Source organism: Rhinoraja longicauda, chromosome 22 (assembly GCF_053455715.1).
Source record: "Rhinoraja longicauda isolate Sanriku21f chromosome 22, sRhiLon1.1, whole genome shotgun sequence".
Lineage (NCBI taxonomy): Eukaryota > Metazoa > Chordata > Chondrichthyes > Rajiformes > Arhynchobatidae > Rhinoraja > Rhinoraja longicauda.
Genome location: NC_135974.1, coordinates 7,853,291 through 7,880,980, shown reverse-complemented (window position 1 = coordinate 7,880,980; position 27,690 = coordinate 7,853,291). Strand labels below are relative to the sequence as shown.

Below are 27,690 nucleotides of genomic sequence, written 5' to 3'. Positions count from 1 at the left end.
CAGAAGAATGATTAATTTTTGTACTAAACAACTTCATAATTTAGATGATTAAAAGGATAATAAAATGGTGGGTAGTGATTGGTAAATAGCTCAAGATAGACACAAAATGCTGGTTAACTCAGCAGGTCAGGCAGCACCTCTGGAGAAAATGGATAGGTGATGTTTTGGGTTGGGACCCTTCATACCGATCGTAGTAGGGAGAGTGGGGAAAAGAAAATGAAGCAAAGAAAAAACGACCAATCCAGCCAGCCACAGATGTCCGCAGGCAAGGAGGTCTCTTGATAGGCTGACTGTTGGCTGGATATATGTGTGAGCCCGAGAGGATTACATAATGTAGTTGCCTGGACCCATTGGAAATGTGCAACACTATGCTTCTGCCTGGCAACGGGTCAGACTCCATGTGTAAGGGCATCATACCCTTATCTACAAGCAGAAGGGGAGAAGGATGACATCAGGAATTGGAGACCCAGCTCATTGGTAAATCTGAACTATAAGATCCTCTCCAAGGGCATGGAGCAAAGCCCTCACAGGAAGACCACGTATGAAATGATTATGCAGGTAATAAAATGACCCAGGGATACACAAGCAGTAATTGTGAAAGAAAATGACCACTGGTTAATTATCAGCTCATAAACATGTTATTTGTTGAAGATGGATGGTGCAAATTCTCTGCTCACAGTATCAAAGGGCATATGCTAGCATGGATAGCAGGTTGGCTGGATGGCAGAAGACAAAGAGTGGCAATAAAGAGGGCTTTTTCTTGTTGGCTGCCAGTGACTAGTAGAGTGCTGCAAGGGTCGGTGCTGGGACCGCTACTCTTCACGTATATTAATGATTTGGACGAGGGGATTGAAGGCTTCGTGGCAAAGTGTGCGGATGATACAAAAATAGGTGGAGAGGCATAGAAACAAAAAATAGGTGCAGGAGTAGGCCATTCGGTCCTTCAAGCCAGCACCACCATTCAATATGATCATGGCTGATCATCCAAAATCAGTACCCCGTTCTGGCATTTTCCCCCATATCCCTTGATTCCCTTAGCCCCAAGAGCTAAATCTAACTGTCTTGAAAACATCCAGTGAATTGGCCTCCACTGCCTTCTGTGCAGGTAGTGTAGAGAAAGCAGGAGCTCTGCAGGACTTGGACAGATTGGGAGAGTGGGCAGAGAAGTGGCAGATGGAATATAGTGTAGCAAAGTGTGGTCATGCATTTTGATGGATGGAATAAAGGCATAAACTATTTTCTAAATGGGTTGAGAATCCAGAAATCAGAGGTGCAACGGGACTTGGGAGTCCTGGTGCAGGATTCCCAAAATTTGGGCACCATATCTGAGGAAGGATGTGCCGGCTCAGGAGAGGGTCCAGAGGAGGTTCCCAAGAATTATCCCAGGAATGAGTAGGTTAACCTATGATGGTCGCTTGCCAGCACTGGACCTGTACTCGCTGGAGTTTAGATGAGAGGGGCCTCATTGAAACATACAGAATAGTGAAAGGATTGGATGGAGTGGATGTGGAGAGGATGTTTCCACTCGTGGGAGAGACGAGAACTAAAGGTCACAGCCTCAGAATTAAAGGACATTCTTTTAGGAAGGAGATGAGAAATTTATTTAGTCTAGAGGATGGTGAATCTGGATTTTTTTGCCACATAAGGTTGTGGAGGCCAAGTCAGTGGATATTTTTATGGCAGAGTTAGATAGATTCTTGATTAGTACAGGTGTCAGAGGTTATGGGGAGAAGGCAGGAGAATGGGGTTAGGAGGATCAGCCACAGATTAATGGCTGAGTAGACTTGATGGGTCGAATGGCCTAATTCTACTCCTATTCCTTATGACCTTGACATTATCTTATTTTATATTTTCTTAGATCACAGAAGGAGGACATTTGGCGCATTATGCTTTTACCCTCCCCATTCAATGGTAAAACCATTACCAAAATGTACACCATCATATTCTAGATGTCACCTTAGTTCCAAAAGTACTTATAAGAACTTCAACACCAGAACAAAACAACAGGCTTGACTGGTATGCATACCCCTACCGTGAGCATTCATTTTGTCCACACCCATGCACCACTCCTGCAGTGTATGTCATTTACCAAATGTACTGCTGTAACTTGCTTAGGCTACACGAACTGCTTCGCCTGAACCTGCAACCACTATCACAAAGAACAAATAACAGTACTATGCAGCTCCTTCGGCCTACAATGTCTGTGCCAAACATGATGCCAAGATAACAAAATCTAATCTGCCTGATCCAAAGGACCATGCCTCTCCTCCACAGCTGCAGAAACCCTCATCCACGCCTTCATCACCTCCCGTCTGGACTACTGCAACAGCCTCTATGGCGCACCATCAAAAATCATCAGTAAACTTCAATACATTCAAAACTCCGCTGCCCGTCTACTCACCCACACCCCGATCCGTGACCATATCACCCCCGTCCTTTACAAACTCCACTGGCTCCCCATCCCCCAGAGAATCCAGTACAAAATCCTCCTCATGACCTACAAAGCCCTCCATAACCTGGCCCCATCCTACCTGACCGACCTCCTCCACAGGCACACTCCCACCTGCACCCTCCGCTCTGCTGCTGCCAATCTCCTATCCCCCCACATCCGGACCAAACTCAGATCCTGGGGGGACAGGGCTTTCTCCATCGCTGCTCCCACCCTATGGAACTCACTGCCTCAAACCGTCAGAGACTCCTCCACACTCACCACATTCAAAACATCACTGAAGTCTCACCTATTCAGTACTGCCTTCAACCACTGAAGGTCACCCCACCCTCTGTCTCCTTTCTCTGTTCGTTTACTTATTTATCTATTTATTTTCTTCCCTATGTTCTCTAAATCCCTGTAAAGCGTCTTTGAGTATATGAAAAGCGCTATATAAATGTAATGTATTATTATTATTGTTAATATCACAAGCTGTGGGTTCCCCGAGCCACATAATGACCTCATTTGGAAATATTTCAGCTGTTCGTCATCATTATTGGGTCTAAATTTCGTAATTCTCTTCCCAAAAAGCACAGTGATGGGTAAATGCATCAAAAAGACTACAGTAATTCAACAAGGTGGCCCAACACCACCTACTTAAAGGTAACTTGGGTATAAATTATAAATTATAGCTTTGCCGGTGAGGTTCACGTTCCAGAAATAAATCAAAGCATTTGTTGTGGCATTGGCTCAGATTTCATCTCTGGATTGGCAGAATCTGTCCGTGGGATTTTCTACAGCCCTGCATTGCTCTTAGAGCTAAAGTAATCAAGGGACATGGGGAAAAAGCTGGAATGGAGTACTGATTTTGGATGATCAGCCATGATCATATTGAATGGCGGTGCTGGCTGGAAGGGCCGAATAGAGGGTCTACTCCTGCACCTATTTTCTATGTAATGCCTTTTTGCCTTCCTTTCTCTATTCTTACTCGCTATCTGCCCCCATTACATAGCTCTCGTCTGTGGGGGTTTTTTCCTTTGTATAAATGTTCCCAATAATCCATTAACTGGGTGACTATAACTGGCCCTCAAGGTAGCCCAGGCTCACCAGAAAAGAGAGGGGCACGAGAGACAGATGCTGCAAACTTGAGCAAGAACAGAAAAGCGGAGTATTACCTGAATGGTGGCCAATTAGGAAAAGGGGAGATGCAACGTGACCTGGGTGTCATGGTGCACCAGTCATTGAAAGCAAGCGTGCAGGTGCAGCAGGCAGTGAAGAAAGCGAATGGTATATTAGCATTCATAGCAAGAGGATTTGAGTATAGGAGCAGGGAGGTTCTGCTGCAGTTGTACAGGGCCTTGGTGAGACCGCACCTGGAGTATTGTGTACAGTTTTGGTCTCCTAATCTGAGGAAAGACATTCTAGCCTTAGAGGGAGTACAGAGAAGGTTCACCAGATTGATCCCCGGGATGGCAGGACTTTCATATGAAGAAAGACTGGATAGACTGGGCTTATACTCGCTGGAATTTAGAAGACTGAGGGGGGATCTTATAGAAACATATAAAATTCTTAAGTGGTTGGAGAGGCTAGATGCGGGAAGATTGTTCCCGATGTTGGGGGAGTCCAGAACCAGGGGTCACAGCTTAAGGATAAGGGGGAAGTCTTTTAGGACCGAGATGAGAAAACATTTCTTCACACAGAGAGTGGTGAGTCTGTGGAATTCTCTGCCACAGAAGGTAGTTGAGGTCAGTTCATTGGCTATATTTAAGAGGGAGTTAGATGTGCCCCTTATGGCTAAAGGGATCAGGGGGTATGGAGAGAAGGCAGGTACAGGTTACTGAGCTGGATGATCAGCCATGATCATATTGAATGGTGGTGCAGGCTCGAAGGGCCGAATGGCCTACTCCTGCACCTATTTTCTATGTGTCTTAAACACGAAGTGCTGGAGAAACTCAGCGGGTCAGGCAGCATCTGTGGAAGGAACAGATAAGCGACGTTTCGGGTCGGGACCCTTCTTCAGACTCTAGACTTCTGCAGTCTGAAGAGGAGTCCAACCCGAAACATCGCCTATCCATTCCCTCCACAGATGCTGACTGGCCCGCCGAGTTACTCCAGCACTTCGCATTTTGTTCACCCTGAAAGATATTCCTTTCGTTCTATCCATCGTAATCCGCCTTATCTACAACGTAAATCTACCTTGTTTCCCTCTTTCCCAGTTGTGACGATATGCCTTCACTCTGCAACGTGAACCCATTGACGCTGCCTGGCTTTTTGTTTCGGATATCCAGCCTCTGCAGTATTTTATGAATGGTCATGTTGTGGCGGCTGCCTGCCACCGGGTGGCGGTGCCGCCCGATGCCTGCACTTCCTGGTGCTCACTGCGAACTGATACACACAACCAATGTTAATGTAGCTAATTCGGAGGGGGAGGTGCGGATCGTCGGTAAATGCAGCGAACATCGCCGGACATCCGAAAGAGACGCTGTAAAGGAGTCTGAAGAAGGGTCTCGACCGGAAACGTCACCCATTCCTTCTCTCCTGAGACGCTGATTGACCTGCTGAGTTACTCCAACATTTCGTGAATAAATACCTTCGATTTGTACCAGCATCTGCAGTTGTTTTCTTACACTGTAAAGGAGCGGGCTCTCCGGCTCAGTCTGGGGACTTGGCGAATGCAGCACACTCCCAATTATCTTTCAGACAGTAACTAGAAATTAGCGCCCATGCATCTCTGAATCGAATTAGATTACGAAGAAAATAAATAATTGGCTGTTTCAACTAAAACATATCTAATATTTAGAACATAGAAACATAGAAAATAGGTGCAGGAGTAGGCCATTCGGCCCTTCGAGCCTGCACCGCCATTCAATATGATCATGGCTGATCATCCAGCTCAGTAGCCTGTACCTGCCTTCTCTCCATACCCCCTGATCCCTTTAGCAAAAAGGGCCACATCTAACTCCCTCTTAAATATAGCCAATGAACTGGCCTCAACTACCTTCTGTGGCAGAGAATTCCACAGACTCACCACTCTCTGTGTGAAGAAATGTTTTCTCATCTCGGTCCTAAAAGACTTCCCCCTTATCCTTAAGCTGTGACCCCTGGTTCTGGACTCCCCCAACATCGGGAACAATCTTCCCGCATCTAGCCTCTCCAACCACTTAAGAATTTTATATGTTTCTATAAGATCCCCCCTCAGTCTTCTAAATTCCAGCGAGTACAAGCCCAGTCTATCCAGTCTTTCCTCATATGCAAGTCCCGCCATCCCAGGGATTAATCTGGTGAACCTTCTCTGTACTCCCTCTAAGGCATGAACGTCTTTCCTCAGGTTAGGAGACCAAAACTGCACACAATACTCCAGGTGCGGTCTCACCAAGGCCCTGTACAACTGCAGCAGAACCTCCCTGCTCCTAAACTCAAATCCTCTTGCTATGAATGCCAACATACCATTCGCTTTCTTCACTGCCTGCTGCACCTGCATGCTTGCTTTCAATGACTGGTGCACCATGACACCCAGGTCACGTTGCATCTCCCCTTCTCCCAATCGGTCACCATTCAGGTAATACTCTGCTTTCCTGTTCTTGCCGCCAAAGTGGATAACCTCACATTTATCCACATTATATTGCATCTGCCATGCATTTGCCCACTCGCCTAATCTATCCAAGTCACTCTGCAGCCTCCTAGCATCCTCCTCGCAGCTAACACTGCCACCCAGCTTCGTGTCATCCGCAAACTTAGAGATGTTGCATTCAATTCCCTCGTCCAAATCATTAATATACACTGTAAATAACTGGGGTCCCAGCACTGAGCCTTGCGGTACCCCACTAGTCACTGCCTGCCATTCCGAAAAGGACCCGTTTATTCCTACTCTTTGCTTCCTGTCCGCCAACCAATTTTCTATCCACCTCAAAACTGAACCCTCAATGCCGTGTGCTTTAAGTTTGTACACCAATCTCCTATGTGGGACCTTGTCGAAGGCCTTCTGAAAGTCCAGATATAACACATCGACTGGTTCTCCCTTATCCACTCTACTAGTTACATCCTCGAAAAATTCTATAAGATTCGTCAGACATGATTTGCCTTTGGTAAATCCATGCTGACTTTGTCCGATGATTTCACCACTTTCCAAATGTGATGCAATCACATCTTTAATAACTGACTCTAGCATTTTCCCCACTACCGATGTTAGGCTAACTGCTCTATAATTCCCCATTTTCTCTCTCCCTCCCTTTTTAAAAAGTGGGGTTACATTAGCTACCCTCCAGTCCTCAGGAACTACTCCAGAATCTAAAGAGTTTTGAAAAATTATCACTAATGCATCCACTATTTCTGAGGCTACTTCCTTAAGCACTCTGGGATGCAGCCTATCTGGCCCTGGGGATTTATCTGCCTTTAATCCATTTAATTTACCTAACACCACTTCCCGACTAACCTGGATTTCCCTCAGTTCCTCCATCTCATTAGACCACCGGTCCCCCGCTATTTCCGGCAGACAATTTATGTCTTCCTTAGTGAAGACAGAACCAAAGTATTTGTTCAATTGGTCTGCCATCTCCTTGTTCCCTATGATCAATTCACCTGTTTCCGACTGCAAGGGACCTACATTTGCCTTAACTAATCTTTTTCTCTTGACATATCTATAAACGCTTTTGCAGTCTGTTTTTATGTTCCTTGCCAGTTTTCCCTCATAGTCTATTTTCCCTTTCCTAATTAAGCCCTTTGTCCTCCTCTGCTGGACTGAATTTCTCCCAGTCCTCTGGTATGCTACTTTTTCTGGCTAATCTGTATGCTTCATCTTTTGTTTTAATACTATCCTTGATTTCCCTTGTTAGCCACGGATGCACTACCTTTCCTGGTTTCCTGGTTTCCTGGTCCCGGCAACATGGACGACTACAAGGGAGAGTCATACCGACTGCGAAGGGCAGTGAAGGACGCAAAAAAGAGGTACCGGGACAAGATGGAGTCACAGATGGAGCAGCAGGACACCAGGCGCCTTTGGCGGGGGCTACGGACTATAACTAGCTACAGGTCCAGCACCCCCTCAACCGGAAGTGCCGGCTCCTCCTTAGCTGATGACCAGAACTCTTTTTACGCACGGTTTGAGACGGGTAACACCACCAGCTCGCCGTCTAAAAACAGCACCGAAGGGGCGCTGGCTAGCGAGGCTGGAGGGGGATCCACCGCCGGGGATGTGCACACATTTTCGGTGTCCGAGCATGAGGTGAGGTGGGCTCTGACACGTGTGAACACGAGGAAAGCTGGAGGCCCAGATGGTATATCTGGGCGAGTACTAAAGTCTTGTGCTACTCAGCTTGCTCCAGTGCTCACCACAATATTCAACCTCTCCTTGGCAAAGTCCGTGGTCCCTGCATGCTTCAAAAGATCCATCATTGTACCGGTGCCAAAGAATGCCTCTCCAGCGTGTTTAAATGACTACCGACCGGTGGCCCTCACCTCGGTTGTCATGAAATGCTTTGAGAGGCTAGTCAAGAAGCACATCTGCGCCCTCCTTCCTCGCAACATGGACCCACTACAGTTCGCATACCGTCCGAACAGGTCCACGGATGATGCGGTCTCCCAGGTTCTACACACCGCTCTCTCTCATCTGGACAGCCAGGGGGGCTATGTGAGGATGCTGTTCATTGACTTTAGTTCAGCATTCAACACAATAGTCCCCAGCAGACTGGTTGAGAAGCTGCTGGAACTGGGGCTTAGCACCCCTCTGTGTGCCTGGGTCCTGGACTTTCTCACTGCCAGGCCCCAAGTGGTCAGGATGGGGGAACACACATCTAGCTCCCTCACCCTGAACATAGGATCCCCCCAGGGCTGCGTCCTTAGCCCCCTACTGTACTCCCTGTACACACATGACTGTGGGGCCAGGTTCAGCTCAAACTCCATCATCAAGTTTGCTGATGACACTGTGGTGGTGGGCCGGATCTCCAACAACGATGAGAAGGCCTACCGGGAGGAGGTGGCTGATCTGGCACTCTGGTGTCAGGACAATAGCCTCCTCTTGAATGTCACTAAAACAAAGGAGCTGATTGTGGACTTCAGAAGGGCTAAACATCCAAGGACGTACACGCCACTGGAGATAAATGGGTCTATTGTGGATAGGGTGAGCAGTTTCAAATACTTGGGAGTCCGCATCGCAATGGATCTGACGTGGGCAACGCACATTGCCGCACTGGTGGGTAAGGCTAAGCAGCGCCTTTACCACCTTAGACAACTGAGGAAATTCAGAGTGTCTCAGAGGATCCTTCATTGCTTCTACTCTGGGGCTGTAGAGAGCATCCTGTCCGGCAACATTCCAGTCTGGTTTGGGAACAGCTCTGCCCAGGACAGGATAGCCCTGCAGAGAGTAGTGCGTTCGGCAGAACGCACCATGGGAACTACACTCGTCCCCCTGCAGGACCTATACATCAGGAGGTGCAGATCCAGAGCAAGCAAGATCATGAGGGACCCCTGCCACCCCAGTAACGGACTGTTCCAGATGCTACGATCAGGCAAACGCCTCCGCTGTCATGCTGTGAAAACGGAGAGGATGAGACGGAGCTTCTTCCCACAGGCCATCAGGACTGTCAACTTTTATAACCCCAGAGACTAAATTTTTGTCGACAATAATAGTAACTTATTAACTTTATTTATATGCTGTAACTGTAATTCTTTTTGTGCACAACCCGCAGGCATTGCCACTTTCATTTCACTGCACATCGTGTATGTGTATGTGACAAATAAGTTTGACTTGACTTGACTTGACTTGTTCTTTTGCCAAACTGGGATGAACACTTGTTGTAGTTCATCCATGCGACCTTTAAATGCCTTCCATTGCATGTCCACCGTCAACCTTTTCAGCATCAATCGCCAGTCTATCTTGGACAATTCACGCCTCATACCCTCAAAGTTACCTTTCTTTAAGTTCAGAACACTTGTCACTCTCCATCCTAATGAAGAACTCTACCATATTATGATCACTCTTGCCCAAGGGGCCTCGCACAACTCTTGCCCAAGGGGCCTCGCACAACAAGACTGCTAACTAACCCTTCCTCATTACTCAATACCCAGTCTAGAATGGCCTGTTCTCTCGTTGGTTCCTCGACATGTTGGTTTAGAAAACCATCTCTCAAACATTCCAAGAAATCCTCTTCCTCAGCACCCCTGCCAGTTTGGTTCACCCAATCTATATGTAGATTGAAGTCACCCATTATAACTGCTGCACCTTTAGTGCATGCATTTCTAATTTCCTGCTTGATGCCATCCCCAACCTCACTACTGCTGTTAGGTGGCCTGTACACAACTCCCACTAGCATTTTCTGCCCCTTAGTGTTTCGTAGCTCTACCCATATCGATTCCACTTCCTCCAAGCTAATGTCCTTCCTTTCCACTGCTTTAATCTCCTCTCTAACCAGTAACGCTACCCCACCTCCTTTTCCTTTCTGTCTATCCCGCCTGAATATAAAATATCCCTGGATGTTGAGCTCCCAGCCTTGGTCACCCTGGAGCCATGTCTCCGTAATCCCAACTATATCATAATCATTAATAACTATCTCCACATTTAATTCATCCACCTTATTACGTATACTCCTTGCATTGAGACACAAAGCCTTCAGGCTTGTTTTTACAACTCTCTTACCCCTTATACAATTATGTTGAAAAATGGCCCTTTTTGATTTTTGCCCTGGATTTGTCTGCCTACCACTTTTACTTTTCACCTTGCTACCTGTTGCTTCTACCCTCATTTTACACCCCTCTGTCTCTCTGCTCCTGCTCCCTTCCCCCTGCCACATTAGTTTAAATCCTCCCCGACAGCACTAGCAAACACTCCCCCTAGGACATTGGTTCCATTCCAGCTCAGGTGCAGACCGTCCTGTTTGTATTGGTCCCACCTCTCCCAAAACTGGTTCCAATGTCCTAAAAATTTGAATCCCTCCCCCTTGCACCATTTTTCAAGCCACGTATTCATCTGAAATATCCTCCTATTCCTACTCTGACTAGCACGTGGCACTGGTAGTAATCCAGAGATTATTACCTTTGAGGTCCTACTTTTTAGTTTATCTCCTAGCTCTCTAAATTCACCTTGTAGGACCTCATCCCGTTTTTTTACCTAAATCGTTGGTGCCAACGTGCACCACGACAACTGGCTGCTCACCCTCCCCCTTCAGAATGTCCTGCAGCCGCTCAGAGATATCCCTGACCCTTGCACCAGGGAGGCAACATACCATCCTGGAGTCTCGTTTGCGGCCGCAGAAACGCCTATCTATTCCCCTTACAATTGAATCCCCTATCACTATAGCCCTTCCACTCTTTTTCCTCCCCTCTTTTCTGTCCGCTTATCTTTCTGTCCGCTTATCTTTTACCTGTGGTGTGGCCAACTCACTATACGTGCTATCCACGACCTTCTCAGCATCGTGGATGCTCCAGAATGAGTCCAACCGCAGCTCCAACCGTTCAATGCGGTTTGCCAGGAGCTGCAGCTGGACACACTTCCTGCACACGTAGTCATCAGGGACACCGACAATATCCCTGATCTCCCACATGTTGCAGGATGAGCACTCCACGGGGCCAATCTCATCTGACATGTCTTACCCCCAAATTAAATCAAATCCCTCTTAATCCTTTAAACTGTACCTTTACTAAAAAACACTGAACCCTTAACTCACTGAACCCTTATCTCACTGAACCCTTAACTCACTGAACCCTTAACTCACTGAACCCTTAACTCACTGAACCCTTAACTCACTGAACCCTTAACTCACTGAACCCTTAACTCACTGAACCCTTAACTCACTGAACCCTTAACTCACTGAACCCTTAACTCACTGAACCCTTAACTCACTGAACCCTGAACTCACTGAACCCTTAACTCACTGAACCCTTAACTCACTGAACCCTTAACTCACTGAACCCTTAACTCACTGAACTCTGAACTCACTGAACCCTGAACTCACTGAACCCTTAACTAAAAGTACGAACAAAAAGCAGAATTACAATCCGGGGTTACGCCCAATCAGCTGCTTCCTCTAGTCCGCTTCCACCAATCAGCGGCTTCCTCCAGAACACTTCTTTTGATGAGAATGAGAAATAACGGTGTCTTTGCAAAGATATTCAAATGTAATCAAGTTTTTAGTTGCTTTCTAGGTGGGGGAAAAAAGTTGGCCAGTGACGCTGATTCACTTAGAAGAGTTGTGTCTTTTGACACAAGAGACTTCAGATATTGGAATCAGGAGCAAAACTAAATAACCCGCTGGTGGAACTCAGCGGATCAGAATACAGAATACAGAGCCTTTATTTGTCATTCGGTACCGAGGTACCGAACGAAATTACGTTACCAGCAGTCACACAAAAAAAGAAACACAAGACACATAACCCCAACACAAACATCCATCACAGTGACTCCAAACACCCCCTCACTGTGATGGAGGCAACAAAACTTCAGCTCTCTTCCCCACGCCCAAGTCCCCGCGGCCGAGCCGCACCGGGCGCTGAAACATCCCGCAGCCGAGCCGGGCGATGGAAGGCCCCGCGGCCGTACCGTGCGCAGCTAAGTCCCGCGGCCGAGCCGCGCCGGGCGATGGAAGGCCCCGCGGCCGAGCCGCACCAGCGATGTAAAGTCCCGCGGCCGAGCCGCACCAGCGATGTAAAGTCCCGCGGCCGCGCCAGGCGATGTTAGGTCCCGCGGCCGAGCTGCGCCGGGCGATGGAAGGCCCCGCGGCCGAGCCGCGCCAGGCGATGGAAGGCCTTGCAGCCGAGCCGCACCAGTGATGTAAAGTCCCGCGACCGAGCCGCGCCGGGCGATGGAAGGCCCCGCGGCCAAGCCGCGCCGGGCGATGGAAGGCCCTGCGGCCGAGCCGCACCAGTGATGTAAAGTCCCGCGGCCGAGCTGCGCCGAGCGATGGAAGGTCCCGCGGCCGAGTCGCGCCGGGCGATGGAAGGCCCCGCGGCCGAGCCACACCTGGCGCTGAACCGTCCCGCGGCCGTACCGGGCGATGGAAGGCCCCGCGGCCGAGCCGCACCGGGCACTGTTAAGTCCAGCGGCCGAGCTGCACCGGGTGATGGAAGGCCCCGCGGGCGATGGAAGGCCCCGCGTTTTAATTTTTTATTTTTTTTTAGCGCAAACGGAGATACGACTTGGAAAGGGTCGCATCTCCGTTGAGGAAGAGATTTTTAAAGGTTTCCCCCACCACCCCCCACATATACACAACTAAAGATAGGCTATTTCATACATCTAACACTAACAAATAGACAAAGAAAGAAGAAAGACAAACAGACTGCCGGCGAGCCACAGCTGCAGGGCAGCGCCGCCACTTCCGGATCTGTAGCGGGAATTGGTCTGAAGCCTGCTGATCTCTGACGGGAATGTTGTACTCACTTGACATTGGGTTTTTTTCTTCTCATCCATCCTCTGGATTGGGACTTTCACCATGAGCATCTGGGAACAAGGAGTATTGGCTCATCGCAAAGGCCAGCTGCAGAAACCGCGGGAGACGTACTCGCATTCCTGGGTTCCTGGAGCTCCTTCCTCTAATGTTGTTTTCTCTATTTCCAAGAATAACAAAACATTTCCAAGAATTACTGAAATGGGGGGAGGAGTAAGAAATTGACCACTGCCAGGTATAGTAGTGGAGGCAGATACAAATATGGGGCTTCATGAAGCGTTTAGATAGGCACATGGATATGCAGGGTTGGTGGAATATGGATCACATGCAGACAGAGGAGATTAGCTTAACATCATTTTCATAAATTCATAAGCAATAGGAGCAGAATTAGACCATTTGCCCATCAAGTCAACTCCGCCATTCAAACATGTTTGATCTGTCTCTCCCTCCTAACCCCATTCTCCTGCCTTCTCCCCATAATACCTGACACCCATACTAGTCAAGAATCTATCTATCTCTGCCTTTAAAATATCCATTGACTTGGCCTTCTGTGGCAATGAATTCCACAAATTCACCACACTCTTGACTAAAGAAATTCCCCCTCATTTCCTTCCTACAGAATGGTTCTTTAATTCTGAGGTTGTGACCTCCGGTGTTCGACGTTCCCACTTGTGGAAACATCCTCTCCACATCCACTCTATCCAAGCCTTTCACTATTCTGTAAGTTTCAATGAGGTCCCCCTCATCCTTCTAAACTCCAGCGAGTTAGGATGGGAGGGCCTTTTCCTGTATTGTTGTATGTTCTATATACTTCAGTGTGAAACTCCTGATTCGCACACTCTCAGGAAGCCTTTAATCATTGAGGACATTTCAACTCTGGGCAGCTGTTGCTCTCATGCTGTTTCAGTGACTGGTGAGTATAAAGTAGAAAGAGGGCCATGAAGTCAGGCAGTGATTGAAATATCTATAGCTCAGCTGGATCCATTTAACACTATTTGTTTGAGTTACTAAACTAAAGGCTGTGGTTCTTCTTTTGTGAGAAACAGTTTGTCATTTCTGTTGTGCTATTTCTGGCTTTTATCTCAGTGTTACCAGGCTCTGGCTCAAATCCCATTCCAAAACCTAAGGCTCAGGAAGTTTGCCCTGTCCACAGCAACCCTCACCAACTTCGACAGATGCGCTGCAGAACACAATTTGTTGGGATGCCTCACAGCATGAATTGGGAACAACTCCATCCAAGACCGCAAGAAATTACAGAGAATTATGGACATAGCCCAAACCAGAATGCAAACCAACCTCCATTGACGCCATCTTCATTTCACACTGCTTCGCCAAGGCCACCAGCATAATCGAGGACCAGTCTTAACCCGGTCACTCCCTCTTCTCCCTCTCCCATTAGGCAAGAGGTACAGAAGTTTGAAAATGCATACCTCCAGATTCCGGGACTGTTTCTTCCCAGCTTTTATCAGGCAACTGAACCGTCCTCTCACCAGCTGGAGTGGGGTACTGACCTCCCATCTACCTCATTGGAAACCTTGAACTATCTTTAATCGGACTTTATCTTGCACTAAATGTTGTACCCTTTATTCTTTATCTGTACACTGTGGACCGTTTGATTGCGATCATATACAGACTTTTCTTTGACTGGATAGCATGCAACAAAAAACTTTGCACTGTACCTCAGTGCATGTGACAATAATAAACTAAACTGAAAATGTGCTACCTTTAATCGGACGCCATCTTCATTTCACACTGCTTCGCCAAGGCCCCCGAATAGTACTGGAGCATGAGAGGAGAGGGGCCCAGAGTTGTACTGGAACTCACGAGGGGAGAGGGCCCCAGAGTTGTACTGGAACTCGCAAGGGGAGAGGGACCCAGAGTTGTACTGGAGTGTGAGAGGGGAGGGCCCAGAGTTGTACTGGAGTTAGGGTTGCCAACTGTCCCATATTAGCCGGGACATCCCTTATTTGGGCTAAATTGGTTTGTTCCGTACGGGACTGCCCTTGTCCCGTATTAGGCCCGGGGGGGGGGGGGGGGGGGCGCTGTAGGCCCGGACGCTGAAGGTCCAGACAGTGTAGGCCCGGACAGTGTAGGCCCGGACAGTGTAGGCCCGGAGGCCCAGGGGCTGCCTAACGGAGGTTACGTAGCAACCTGCCTGCCTGCCCGGGCGGCCGCCATTGGTGGAGCGGGAGCACGTGGCCGCTGGCTGGGTGAGGTCACATGGGGCGTGGGGCGGTGACGTCACCTTGTCCCTTATTTGGGAGTGAGATAGTTGGCACCCCTAACTGGTGCAGGATAGGCTGTACTGAAGCGTGGAAGGGGAGGGCCCCAATTTGTACTTAAGATTGGGAGGGAAACGATTTGATGTGACTGACCGTGAACAGTTCTGGGATCTCTAGGCATCACCGGCAAGACCAGCATTTAATGGCCATCCATTATTCTTGAGGTGATGGTGAGCAGGCATCTTGATTCACTGCAGTCCTTCCGCTGAAGATCCTCCCACAGCACGAGTTACACCCAGGAATGTTGAAGAAACAATGGTATGTTTCCAAATCAGGATGCTATGGATGGGATAGACACAAAGTACTGGAGTAACTCAGCGGGTCAGACAGCATCTCTGTAGGAAAAGGAGGATAAGTGGTATTAAGAAGCAAAGTAAGTGGTCAAAAAATGGCAGTTGGATTGTAATATGCAGAGTGCAGGGTTATTTGCTTTGGGAAAAAGAGTAGAAACATGAAATATTACTCGAATCAGGATTTGATGGGAGCAGTGGGATGGGAAATAAGCTCTATTCTCTCATTAACAGTTTTAGTGGAAAACATTTGTCTCGGAACTGCTCACTCTGAAGGGTTCTTTAAATCCTAACCTAAATCCTGGAACTCTCTCCCTAACAGCGTAACAACTGTGGAAGAACTTTCACCAAAAGGACTGCAGAGGGTCAGGACTGCAACTCACCATCACCCCCTCAATGTGAAGTAGGGATAGACAGTAAGTGCTGGCAGCAACGCCCAGATCACAGATATGCCCAAAGCTGATCCTGGTCATTATTCCTAAAACACAGCACAATCACGAACCATTAAATAAAGTGGAAGCAGACAACTGAAGTATGTTGCGAGGATGCATTGGCAGTGAGTATCTTCGGGTCAACTTTGCACAGGATGTAGACAATGTAGGAAGATCTAAAGGCCAGTCTCTTACTGAGAGCTACAATTATACATATATAGAACTGTGTATATTCCAACTAGTAAATAGGCCAGTAAAAACTGGGCTGGGTTCTTGGCTTTAAATAACATCAAGAATCTGCACTGCGGGGCACTAATCACAATTCATATTGAGCACAGCTCAGCTTAGATAAGCAGGGAGAGTGTGGATGTTGGAAGGAAGTAGCTGGCTGCTTGTGCACTTTGTGTCTTTCAAATAGTATTCCACAGACTGTTCCTGGTGGGAGAGCTTAGTGCCACGATCACATCCGCTCAAGATAACGAGCTGAAGAAAGCACGAAGAGGTAAGGACAAATTCTCTTAAGTGGATGAATAAAAAGAAAGTCTTGCATTTATGTAGTATTATTTACATCCCTTTTCGGATTACTTGAAGCAGTTTTACAACCGACGGATTACCCCCACAAGCAGTTCCATTGATCGGATAATTGTTTTCTTTTAAACGGAATGAACACCAGAATAACTCCCTGCTCTTCTGATAAATACATCTTTTACCCACCAAAGAGAACAGACTGTCTCAGTTTAACATCCTGACCATATGACCGCACCTTCAAAGGCACAGCATGCCGTCAATGGTGCACTGGACTCATAGTTTGAGTTTCCTCACTCAAAGGGATGGGATCAGAACTCACACCTTCTCAATCAGAGACAGATTTACAATTGAGAACAGGAAGAGACTGTGTTTAGCCACCTAACCACATTCACTCATTCGATCAGACCAGGGCTACTCTTTGCCCAGTGCCCCCAGCCCGCCAGCATTGCACCACTTGGCAAGGATTTATGACCCTGCAGACAGTAACATGGATAAACATAATAGTGTTATTAAAAACCTACCTGCTGCTTCCACTTTCCATTGTGTGATTAAGTGGTTGTAAACATTGTTGGAGAAAGGAAGAAAGCTTGTGTAGAAACAAGCGACTGCTGATACTGAGATCTGGAGCAAAAACAAGCTGCTGGAAGAACTCGAGGGTCAGACAGCATCAGTGGAGGCTAATAGTGACGTTTCGGCTCAAGACCCTGCATCAGGACTGAAAGTATACAGGAGACATAAAGCGTGTTTCCATCGCGCAAACTGGATGTAACGTGAATGATGAATTGGTGAATAATACCTGTATTACGGGGGTTGATTTGGTTCTAATGCCATTTCGATTGGGAACTAGAGAACCACTCTAAAGTTATTTTGGAAATTTACAAGTGGAAAAGAGCTGCCTTGGAAAAAATATGGTGCATACACCCTATCGATTTTCAAACTTTTGATTCAGTTTCATTCAATATTTACCTGCAGAGAGGGAAGGAGTTCAAAATTACATAGTTTCTGTCTGATGCTTATTTATGAAGGGATTGATAAGTTCAATATGGAGTAGCACGTGTGGATAAGAATCTAAAGTATGAAAGGGTGACGCAGCGCCGGAGACCCAGGTTCGATCCCGACTATGGATGCTGTCTATACGGAGTTTGTACGTTCTCCCTGTGACCGCGTGGGTTTTCTCCGAGATCTTCGGTTTCCTCCCACGTTCCAAAGATGCACAGGTTTGTAGGTCAATTTGCTTGGTATAAGTGTAGGATAGTTTTAATGTGCGAGGATTTGCTGGTCGGTGCGGACTCGGTGGGCCGAAGGGTCTGTTTCCACGCTGTATCTCTGAAATTAAAATAAAACTAAAAGGGAGGTGATTTGTTCCTGCTGAGATGGTAGAAAATTGCTGCTTTCTTCCCCACCCTCGTTTTCAAGCAGTTCCTGTCTGGATCTAAGCTGCTTAATGCTGACACAGCTGCAACCTCAGGGCAGGCAGCAACCCTTCAGCTTCTCATCCCCTGGCAATGCCGCAGGCTCACTATATCCAGATATCTTTGCTGATTCACCCACCTTTCATTCCCCCTCACTGCTAAGCACCATTTCCCGAATTTCTAACACAGGCGCTTTAAGAATCAATGCAGAAGCGACCGTCAGCCGTGGTGATACTGACTCAACATTGCAGAGGTGTACGCCAAGCTGAAGTGGAATTTATCTCAGTAATGCGGAGTGGACTACAAAAAATGTAGAAATAGACTCCAGGAAAGGTAGAACAGTACCCAACTAAAGGAATGAATTGACAAATCAAATCAATACCCAGCAACTATATTACTGTACTCCACAAATGAAAGAGCTGTCCACAGTAACAGCACAATGGTATATGACCCCAGTAATGTGCAACTATTTCTCAGTCTTAAAAGAACTATACTTCACTAATCCTATTCTCCCTGTATTTCTGTCAATTTCCCACCCATCCCCACCCCAGACTTTACCACTTACCCATGCATACAGTCATAGATAGAGTCATAGAGTCATACAGTGTGGAAACAGACCCTTAAGGGCCCAACTTGCCCACGCCGACCATTTACACTAGTCCCACCAGCCTGTGTTTGGCCCATATCCCTCTAAACCTATCCTATCCATGAACCTGTCCAAATGTTCTTTTAAACATCATGATAGTACCTCAACTACCTCTTCTGGCAGCTCGTTTCATATACCTACCACCCTGTGAATAAAGAAAGTTACCCCTCAGTTTCCTATTAAATCCTTCTCCGCTCACCTTAAACCTATGTGTTCTGGTTCTCGATTCCCCTACTCTGGGTGAAAAACTGCATTTACCCTAACTACTTCTCTCATGATCTTATACACCTCAAGAAGATCACCTTTCCTCCTCCTGCACTCCAAGGAATAATGTCCTAGCCTCCTCAACCTCTCCCGAGAGCTCAGGCCTTTAAGTCCTCGCAACATCCTGGTAAATCTTCTCTGCACCCTTTCCAGCTTAACAATATCTTTCCTATAACAGGATGACCAAAACTGAACACAATACTCTAAAGTGGCCACGCCAATATCTTGTATAGCAGCAACTTGACCTCCCAACTTCTGTACTCAATACTCTGACTGATGAAGGCCAATGTGCCGAAAGCCTTCTTGACCACCCTATCTACCCATGAACCCACTTTCAAGGAACTACGTACCTGCACTGTACGTACACTGTAACATGGACACCAGCAGTTTCCCTGACTTCCCACATGCTGCAGGAGGAGCATTGTCCCAGCTTACCTGCCATCACCACTGCAATTGAACCAAGAGGTAGATAGTAGTTCAGCACTGCTCTCTGGTTGTGGTGGGATGATTCAGTTGCCTGATAACAGTAGTTTCTTCCCAGCTTTTATCGGGAAACTGAATCATCCTACCACAACCAGAGAGCAGTGCTGAACTACTATCTACCTCTTTGGTGACCCTCAGACTATCCTTGATCAGACTTTGCTAACTTTGCCTTGCACTAAACATTATTCCCTTATCATGTATCTGTGCACTGTAAATGGATCGATTGTAATCATGTATTATCTTTCTGCTGACTGGTTAGCACACAACAAAAGCTTTTCACTGTACCTCGGTACACGTGACAATAATCTAAACTGAAACTGAAGAAAGAGGGGTAATGTACGGTAGTTATTAACCTAATGTTCTGCGTACCTTGGGATGTGGGAGAAAACTAGAGCACTGAGGAAGCTCACAAGATTACAAAATGAGAATTCGCAAACTCGACACGGACAGCACTAGAGGTCAGGATTGAACCTGAGTTGTGGGAGCAGTGAAGGAGTGGTGCAATCGTTGCACCACTAGTACATGATGAGGTGCAGCTAATGCAGATGGATGTGTGAAATTCTCAACCACAGTAGGCAGTGGTGTCTTAAGTCACTTTATTTAAAGGGATCGGGGGACTTGGGGGGGGGAAGAGGGGAACAGGGTACTGAAGTCTACGAGCATGCTGGATGGTTGCGCCAGGTGGCCTACTCCTATTGCTTTTTCTATGTTTCTAAAGCATTTTCAAATCGAGCCATAATCCGAAAGATTGGGAGAATTTTAAAACTGACAAAGAAACTGTATCATTAAAACTGTACTTCCAATGAGGGAAGACCTGTATTCTGCATCTCAGCAAGTGTAGAAATGTATCCCTGGAAGGTGAAACTACCCTACTATGGGGTGATCTTATAGAGGTGTATAAGATCATAGATGGTAAGGCTGCACCTCAAAAGTAACAAACACAATCCCCAGCAATGATGGGTCTTTTATCTAACCATGGGTCTTTGAGGAGCCATTGAACCTTCTCTTCTCAGAGTTGAAAGTGTGTATCCTAGCAACAATAAAAAATCATCACATGATGGTAAAACAGTATTTCTGTTCAGTGTCGCTGTTTCCCAGTATTTCAGTGTTCCTGCATAACAACAACAGTAACTCAGTAACAGTTGGTATGTTACCCAACAGTGGTGAACCTACATCTAAATGCCGGTAGAACTGTACACCAGTATAGTGGAGTTGTACAAACTCTGACAAACTGTAACCGACCAGCAGCTAAACTAATGACAAAGGGTCTTTGACCTGAAATGTTGTCTGTTTTCTTCCCATAGATGTGACCAGATTGCTGAGTATTTCAAGCATTTTCTGGGTTTTATTTCATTTTAAATTAAACAAGCACGTGTCAACACACACCATCGGGAGAGCTGCATGCAGTATTGAGGAACTATACTGCCAAATCAGTGGGATACCGAATGGAACTCAGCATGGCAATTAAAGTGTGGGGAGCAATGGCGACTGTTGTCTATGGCTTGACTCACAAAAGCCTCCGTGCTGTCAACTGAGAAAGATTATGGAAGATCTCAAAGTAGGCTGCCTGTAAAAATTGATCACCTTCTTCTTTCTCCACAATGACGTGCAAGCTGTGATCCTTACCAACACAGGTCCAATCCCAGTGCATAGAAGGGGTCAAGCAAGGCTACATATTGCCCTCACCCGCTGCTCAATTTTCCTCACTGCAAAATGGCCCCTCACCTCCAACATGCTTTTGAACTGGACATGGGAATCTACTCATCCTCTGCCTTCTCCAGTCCAGAACCATGGACACTCCAACATGTGTTACAGTGCACAGTGACATTTGCATACTCGCACACTCGAATTCCACACTGAAGCCTCCAAGAGGGCAAATTTCACCCTAAACATTTGGGAGATAAAGGCCTTCCATACTCGGCCAGCTCCAATGAAGGGGGTCATATTGTCCTTAAACATACTCCAAAAATAGGCATTATTCCCAGTTCCCTTATGGCAAACCATTTTCAGGAAGGCAGTGTAATGTCCCGTCATATCTGTTAGTCTTGTGTCATGTTCTGTGTTTAGATTCTCATTTCAGGTCCCTTGACTTCCTGCCATTGTAATTGTCAGCCCCGCCTTGATTGTTTCCACCTGTGTGCCCTTACCTCATGTATATATAGTCCACGCCTCCGTTTGTCCTGTGCCAGTTCGTATTGTGATTCATGTGCTCTCGGTCGTAGCATTGCTAGTAAGTAATTTTTGTAACTAATGTTTTTGTAGTTGAGTAAGTTTAGAGTTTTTGGTTCGAATCGCAGTGTTCTTTAATGTGAAAATTAAAGAACGCCTTTATTTTCTCCAAATTGACTCTTGTGTGTGAGTCGTGCGTTTGAATCCAGTTCCTGTGTGCCCCAGAGCATAACAGAACGAACTGGCCTTAATATGGACTCAGCCGACTCTAAGATTTGGAAATCAGCCCTTGCCAACCAGGACACTAAGATCCAGCACCAGGAGGAGCAGCTGCGCTCAGTCAGTCACGGGGTGCGCGAGCTGAACGATAGACAAGGCGAGTTCCAGTCATCAGTGACGACCCAGATTAACCACCTCGCTGTACAACTCCGTCAGGTTCTGGCTCGTCTCGACCCAACCTCGGCAGCTTCTCCACTGGCTCACGTTGAACCTTCAGCCGGCCATCCGCCTGCTGTTCTGGCCACACCTGCGAACCCCACGCTGATTCTACGCCTGGCTTCACCAGATAAGTTCTCTGGAGACTCGGAGAATTGTAGATCATTCCTTGTACAATGTGATCTCCACTTCAAGCATAACCCTGCACACTTCCCCTCAGACCAGGCCAGGGTAGCATTTATTGTGTCCCATTTGACGGGACGAGCCGCAGCATGGGCCACTGCGGAGTGGTCTCGGGGCTCCACAGTCTGTCAGGATCTAGACCTCTTCCAAAGAACATTTAGCAGTATTTTTGATCACACTTCCTCTGCTAAGGAAGCTTCCCGAGTCTTACTGCAGCTAAAACAGAACACTCGCCCAGTGATAGACTATGCCATTGACTTCCGAACCCTTGCAACAGACAGTGGGTGGAATATGCCTGCACAAGTGGATGCATTCATGAATGGGTTGTCGGAGGCTATAAAGGACAGACTTTCACCTTTTGAGTTACCCAGTGATCTAGAGACATTAATTACCAGGGCTATTCGTGTCGATAACAGGATAAAGGAAAAGGAAAGACACCAGGCTGCTGATCGTCCTCCCAATCACCAGGGGCGCTCCTCCGGGTCCTTCACACCGAAGAAGTCATCGTTCCCTGTCCATCGCTGGCCGGAGAAAACAGCGTCCTCTCAGCCGTCGGAGGAACCCATGCAGCTAGGACGAACCAGGCTGACTCCAGAGCAGCGACAGCACCGCCTGAAGGACGGAGCCTGCTTTTACTGCGGTCAACAAGGACACCGTCTGGCCGACTGCTTGGTAAAAGGAGTGGCTCACCAGTGAAAAGGAGGACACTGGTGAGCCAATTCCCTGTTTCGGACTTACCTCCTCGACCTCTGACACAGGCCACCCTCACTCTGAATCAGCAAATTGTGACTCGGGGGGTTTTGATCGACTCCGGAGCCGACGAGAGTCTCATGGACTGGACTCTAGCTCGATCGTGTAAGGTTAAATCTGTGCCCTTGTTGCAACCTATTATGGCGAGCGCTTTAGATGGACGTCAGTTGTTTGAGATAACTCATCGTACAGAACCTGTCAAAGTCATGTTCAATGCTAACCATGTGGAGATAATGTCTTTTCACTTGTTTGACTCAGCTCAACATCCCTTGGTCTTTGGTTTCCCTTGGCTGCAGAAACACAATCCTCAGATTGATTGGCGATCTGGTAAGATCAGACGATGGGGGGTTGAGTGCACACAATCATGTCTTGTTGAACCAGTGAACAAAGGGGTGAGTTACGGGAAGATCGGGGCAGTTTTGGGAATAAATGTTCTTAAATCTGAAGAAATAAAGATTTCTAATGATGATGATGACTATCCCGATCTGTCGAAGGTTCCACCATGTTACCATGAACTGAAGGAGGTGTTCAACAAGTCCAGGGCCACCACCCTACCTCCTCATCGACCTTTCGACTGCGCTATCAACCTGCTGCCGGGGGCCCCTATTCCCAAGGGGCGACTGTACTCCATATCCGTCCCGAGAGGAAGGCGATGGATGAGTACATTGAGTCCTCCCTGAGGACGGGCATTATTCGCCCGTCCTCCTCGGCAGCAGGCGCGGGGTTTTTCTTTGTGGGCAAGAAAGATGGGTCACTTCGTCCCTGCATAGATTACAGCTTCCTAAACGAGATTACGATCAAGAATCGTTACCCACTTCCTTTGATGTCTTCTGCTTTTGAACTGTTGCACAAAGCCAAAGTATTCACTAAACTAGACTTAAGGAATGCATACCATCTAGTGAGAATCAGAGAGGGGGATGAGTGGAAAACTGGGTTTAACACCCCTAACGGGCACTACGAGTATTTGGTGATGCCGTTCGGGTTAACCAATGCCCCCGCAGTCTTCCAAGCTTTTATGAACAAGGTCCTCAGGGAATTTCTCAATGAGTGTGTTTTTGTCTACCTTGATGACATTCTTATCTTCTCTCCAGACATACAGTCTCATGAGCGTCATGTCAAGTGTGTGTTGCAGAAGCTCTTAGCTAACCGTCTGTATGTGATGGCCGAGAAGTGCGACTTCCACGCAGACACAATGTCCTTTCTGGGCTACATTATATCGGCCGACCACATCCAGATGGACCCTGATAAGGTCAGTGCGGTGGCCAATTGGCCCACCCCAACTAACAGAAAGAAGGTGCAACAGTTTCTCAGATTTGCAAACTTTTACAGACGTTTTATTAGAGACTTCAGTGCTGTTGCTGCTCCTCTGCACTCTCTCACGTCTTCTAAGACCCAGTTCCAGTGGAATCCTCAGGCCGAAGCCGCCTTCCAGCGCCTCAAAACATTGTTCACCAACGCTCCTGTTCTGACCATCCCAGATCCCCAGAGACAGTTCATTGTGGAGGTGGATGCCTCCAACGAAGGGATTGGGGCGGTACTTTCCCAGAGAGCGGAGGACAACCGGATTCATCCCTGCGCCTACCTGTCACGTAAGTTGACCCCAGCAGAAAAGAATTACGATGTCGGAAACAAAGAACTGCTGGCGGTCAGAGCCGCATTGGGGGAGTGGAGGCACTGGCTGGAGGGGGCCGAGCAGCCTTTTCTGGTATGGACAGATCACAAGAACCTGGAATACATCCGTAAAGCCAAGAGACTCAACTCACGCCAGGCCAGATGGACTCTGTTTTTTAGTAGGTTCAACTTTTCTCTGTCTTACAGGCCCGGTTCCCAGAACACAAAACCAGACGCCCTGTCCCGACTTTATGACCCTGAACCTGATACCAGAGAACCCAAACCCATCCTGCCACTTAACCGTGTGGTAGGAGCGGTGTCTTGGCAGATCGAAACAGATGTGAAGCAGGCTAATGATGAGACAATAGACAATAGGTGCAGGAGTAGGCCATTCAGCCCTTCGAGCCAGCACCTCCATTCAATGCGATCATGGCTGATCACTCTCAATCAGTACCCCGTTCCTGCCTTCTCCCCATACCCCCTCACTCCGCTATCCTTAAGAGCTCTATCCAGCTCTCTCTTGAAAGCATCCAACGAACTGGCCTCCACTGCCTTCTGAGGCAGAGAATTCCACACCTTCTCTGCTCTCTGACTCTAATAGTAAAACTGTAACGTTAGATCATCAATGGAAGAACTGCTATCAGCAATGGAAGCTGGATACCCCTGAAGTATGAGAATAGTACTCCTGAACTGATGGGATTATACGGCAGGAATTCTGGAACAATATCCCTGCAATCATACAACTCTACCTCAGCACTAAGTCATGCTCTTGTCAGTTTCAACTTGAGCAGCTGAGAGGAGGAGCAACATGTGAGTTTTAAAAAGCCGCAGTTAACATCTCAGAGTGGTGACTCCTAGTGGTGTATAAAGGCAAGGCAGACACTAGCAGAGTGGCCTATTGGGATTGTGTTGAGAGAGACTGAATTGAGGCGCAAGTGCTGTGTTGAGGGTAAGTGCTGTGTTGAGGGTAAGTGCTGTGTTGAGGGTAAGTGCTGTGTTGAGGGTAAGTGCTGTGTTGAGGGTAAGTGCTGTGTTGAGGGTAAGTGCTGAGGCTTTGACTCATGAGGCTTTGGCCAGAAGGCTGGACAGAGGATGATGGCTTGATAAGGTAAAGTCTGTTTTATTTTGGTGACTCTTGGTCTTGGTGCATTAGAGAGAGCAGTTAAAGCACTGGTAGGTTCCTCCTTGCCGATGTGGGGTGTCATGGACATTTCCATTGTCCCAGAAGACTATACTCGTGGGAAGTGCTTCCAACTCCACCTCCTGACATAACATGTGGGGCAACTGGAGCTGCAGCTGGACAGCATTAGGAAATCAAGAACACTGAATTCTGTAATTTTATGTAAAGACCCCACCCCCTTTTGCCTCCTCGCTTCCATGTGTCCCACCTGGGTGCGCACCCATTCCTCCATAATCCTGCCCTTCCTTCCCCCTATCCTGTTCCACCTGTATTTTGATCAGCTGGGCAAGTGGGCCATGGAATCACAAATGGAGTTTAATTCAGATAACTGTGAACTGTTGCATTTTGGAAAATCAAACCAGGGCAGGACCTTCACAGTGAATGGTTGGGCCCTGGGAAGTGTTGTAGATATCTAGGAGTACACGTACATGGTTCCCTGAAAATGGCGTCACAGGCAGATAGGATGGTGAAGAAGGTTTTTAGTATCAACTTCACCATCAATTTCCATCCTGCACTCAAATTTAATTGGACCATGCCCGACACTTCCCTCCCCTTTCTTGATCTCACAGACATCGTTACAGGAAATTGACTATCGACTGATCTATTGAAAACCCACTGACTCCCATAACTATGTCGACTACACTTCATCCCACCCTGCTTCCTGCAAAGACTCTATCCCCTACTCCCAATTCCTCAGTATACACCGCATCTGCACCCAAGTTGAGGTGTTCCATACCAGGACATCCGAGATGTCCTCATTCTTTAGGGAACGGGGGTTCCCCTCTCCCAACATAGATGAGGCCCTCACTCGTGTCTCCTCGGTACCTCCGTCCTTGCTCCCCATCCCCCTAGTCGCAACAGAGATAAAGTCCCCCTAGTCCTTACCTTCCACCCCATCAGCCGTCGCATACAACACATAACCCTCCAAAATTTCCACCATCTCCAACGGGATCCCACCACTAGCCACATTTTCCCATCTCCACCCCTTTCCGCCTTCCGCAGAGACCGATCCCTCCGCAACTCCCTGGTTAACTCATCCCTTCCCACCCTAACCACCCCCACCCCACGTACCTTCCCCTGCAACCGCAGAAGATGCAACGCCTGACCCTATACCTCCTCCCTTGACTGTTTAGGGACTCAACAGTCCTTTCAGGTTAGGCAGAGGTTCACTTGCACCTCCTCCAACCTCATCTATGGTATCCATTGTTCCAGATGTGGACTCTTATGCATTGGCGAGACCAAACATAGACTGGACGATCATTTCCCTGAGCACCTTTGCTCAGTCCGCCTGAACCTACCTGATCTCCCGGTTGACTCCATTGTCAAGGTGAGGCTAAATGCAAATTGGAGGAACAACATCTTATATTTCGCTTAGGTAGCTTACAGCTTAGTGGTATGAATATTGATTTCTCTAACTTCAGGTAGCCCTGGCATTCCCTCTCTCTCTATCCCTCCCCCACCCAAGTCGCACTAGCTTCTTGATTTCACCTAACAAATAGCTAATAATGGCTTTATTCACAAAATGCTGGAGTAACTCAGTAGGTCAGGCAGCATCTCGGGAGAGAAGGAATGGGTGACGTTTCGGGTCGAGACCCTTCTTCAGACTGATGTCGGGGGCGGGACAAAGGAAGGAATCGATTTATTCACAAAATGCTGGAGTAACTCAGCTGGTCAGCAGAAACAGCATGGCTTGTTTCCTTTATCATTGTTACTTTATTGCAAATCTTTCATTCATTGTTCTTTATCTCTCGACATCATTGGCCATATCTCTCGTTTCCCTTATCCCTAATCAGTCTGAAGAAGGGTCTCGACCCGAAACGTCACCCATTCCTTCTCTCCAGAGATGCTGCCTGTCCCGTTGAGTTACTCCAGCTTTCTGTGTCTATCCAAGGTTTTTAGTATTGGCAGCTGCTGCACAGAAATAGGGCTGTGCGTGCAGGCACCTGTCAATATGTATAAGTGGCATTGATGTACTGTTGCTTTAAAATGGCATGCAGGTATCATATTAACCAACAAGTCTACGACAGAAACATTCCCATTGAAAACAAGTGTAAAACAAGACTGCCCAACACTTTTCTCAATCTCAGAATACACAATCAGAAATGTTGACTAAAGAAGAGTGTCAGTATATGCAGGCTCGTTGGGCGGCGCAGCGGTAGAGTTGCTGCCTTACAGCGTTTGCAGTGCCGGAGACCCGGGTTCAATCCTGACTACGGGTGCTGTCT

At 47.5% G+C, this 27,690-nt stretch overlaps 2 protein-coding genes across 2 annotated transcripts in view; both read left to right on the top strand.

Annotated features, from left to right (window-relative positions):
* Positions 1–27,690, top strand: part of LOC144604376 (cytochrome c oxidase subunit 4 isoform 1, mitochondrial-like) — a 420,358-nt gene that overhangs the window by 298,353 nt on the left and 94,315 nt on the right. The window lies entirely within an intron of this gene.
* Positions 16,218–27,690, top strand: part of pltp (phospholipid transfer protein) — a 57,602-nt gene continuing 46,129 nt past the window's right edge. The window contains exon 1 of the mRNA XM_078418688.1: positions 16,218–16,306. The gene's annotated coding sequence lies outside the window, so the exon portion shown is untranslated. The remainder of the gene's footprint in view (positions 16,307–27,690) is intronic.